The sequence below is a fragment of the Trichosurus vulpecula genome, chromosome 6, assembly GCF_011100635.1.
Source record: "Trichosurus vulpecula isolate mTriVul1 chromosome 6, mTriVul1.pri, whole genome shotgun sequence".
Lineage (NCBI taxonomy): Eukaryota > Metazoa > Chordata > Mammalia > Diprotodontia > Phalangeridae > Trichosurus > Trichosurus vulpecula.
Window position 1 is genome coordinate 149566324 of NC_050578.1, and position 2534 is coordinate 149568857.

The following is a 2534-nucleotide window of genomic DNA, read 5'->3' on the forward strand; positions in this document are numbered from 1 at the left end:
GCAGACCAACCAGCTGGATATTGCAGTATTCCATGCATGAGGATATGAAAATGGGTAGTAGCAGAATCAGAGGAGAGAGAGACGTATATTTGAGAGATGTTACAAAAGGAAAGTTGGCAAGCCTTGACAGCAAATTGCATATGCAGGAGGGGGTTTGAGAGTGAGCGAAGAGTCATAGAGGACACTTAGGTTGGCAACCAAGGGAGATGGTGGTGCCCTTGATAGAAACAGGGAAGTCTGGTAGAGGAAATAGAGTAGGGAGGAAGGAGATAATGAATTCAATTTTGAACATGTTGAATTTAAGATATCTTAGGGCATCCGGTTTGAGATTCTACAAGGCAGTTGGAGATATAAGACTGGAAGTGAGTAGTAAGATAAATAAGCACATATGAGAATCATCAGCACAGAGGTGAGAATCGAATACATGATAGATAATGATGTCACCAAGGGAAATAATATAGAGTAACAAGAGAAGAGTGCTCAGGACAGAGCACTGGGAAACATCTACATTTAGTAGGTATAACCTGGATGAAGATCTAGCAAAGGAGACTGAGGACTTGTCAGATAGATAGGAGGAGAAGGAAAAGAGGGCAGTGTCCTAAAAACCTAGGGAGAAGTGAATATCAAAGAGAAAAGGGTGATCAGCAGTGTCAAAAGCTGCAGAGAGGCAAGAAGGAAGAGGACTCAAAAAAGACCAATGGATTTGGCAAGTAACTGGAGAATATGATTTTGGACCTTGAAGCCTAGAAGATCTAGATTCAAGTCCTTCCTTGGACAAAGTTGAGCTATGTGTCCCTGGGCAAGTTAGTTTACCTTTCACTGTTCTTAGTAACTATCTAAACCTATAGAATTCAGAGAAAATGGCAACTTGATTTGCAGTTTTGTCACCTGGGGGTTCCCTATTCACCAAAGAAATGATAGGTCCAGTGTCTATAGCTATCTCTCTTATCTTGTATATAAACTACAAAAATTAATCTTTGATCTAGGGTATGTTATTAATACACCATGCAATATTGGTTGATCTAGAGTTAGAAGGACCCTCAGAGGCCATGTAGTCCAACCTCTCCATCTTACAGATGAGGAAAGTGAGGCAGATGGGTTTAAGTAACTTGCCCAGGGTCACACAGCTAGTATATGTCTGAGGCTAGATTTGAACTCATGAAGATGAGTATTCCTGATTCCAAGCCTAGTGCTCAATCCACTCTACCACCTAGCTGCCTCAAGTATGTTGCAGAAAGAGGCAAGAGGGAGGAGAGTAATTAATAGAATCTGACATCCAGGAATGGTGACAACAGTGGAAGAAGGAAGTAAGATAACTAAGGAGTAGGTAGAGAATATTTTTGAACATAAGAGGTGAAGCATGGTCAGGGACTAGAGAAGGCACTTGTGCTGTACAGATCAATGAAGGCTGAAAAAGTAATAAAAACACAACCCTCGGGGATGAAGTCAAAGTTCCCTGCATTGGTCCCAGAAAAGAATTGAGATCTCTAGGAAACTGACTGAGATAAAGAGGCTTAAGGTCCAGGAACAGGATGGACTCAACATGAATTAAAGAAACAGAGATTTTAGATGCCTCCCGAATCATAGTGCAAAGGCAACTACAGATTTGATTTTACTTACTTAAAAGCCTAACCTTATTTTAAATAATAAAATTAGGATATCTTACAGGCAGTAAGAAATAGAGAACAAGTTCCAAATATACCTAAAAGAAACTTACTTTCTGTAGGTCAAGCACTGATTGGTAGACTTCATCAGCTTCTGGAATGTCCTTCATCAAGGAGCATAGTGTTTTTGCTTTTTTTTTCCTTTTGCTAATTCCTTTGTGATTGAAGAAAAGTTATTGGTGGTAGAAATGGGAGAATGGTGGAAATTAATGTATTAAATCTGCAAATAGCAAGGATATCTTGAACTTCAGCTTTGATATACAAGATTTACTAGAAGCTCATTGATTTTAGTATATAAGCCTGAAAAAGAAAATAAATAATGTGTTTCAGTGATTAAGGGTATAATAAAACAGAAGAGAGAGATTCCTTCATCTATTTTTTGACTATGGTCACTTGTGCTTTAAAAAAAGCATCAAAGTGAAAAATGACAATTCTCAAGAATAGAAAAATCTATTTTCATCATTGCTGACCTATCAGAGAGAATGTATTAGAACAAATCTCACCTAGGGCTCTAAAATTCATTCCGGAGCAGAATAATATATTTGGGGACTTTCAAGCCATTCACTGGAACTTAAAAGGGACCTTTAAAATTTTTTTTCTAAGTAGTTTTATTTAGTTTGTATGACACAATGAATCTAAACTATAGATCAGCCCTCTCAAGAGCACAAATCGTGTCTGCTGCCATGTTAGTAAATCAACTCACCTAAATAATTGTGAGCCTTTGACAATGATGCAAGTTACTAGGACTGGAAACTCAGCTATTGCCTTCACTGTGAACTTGATCTTCTGACATTTTAATGGATTGAGATCCTATTTCTGATGGTTTCAGTTTATACTTCGGCATAAACTATTTTGAGCACTTCAGAGCTG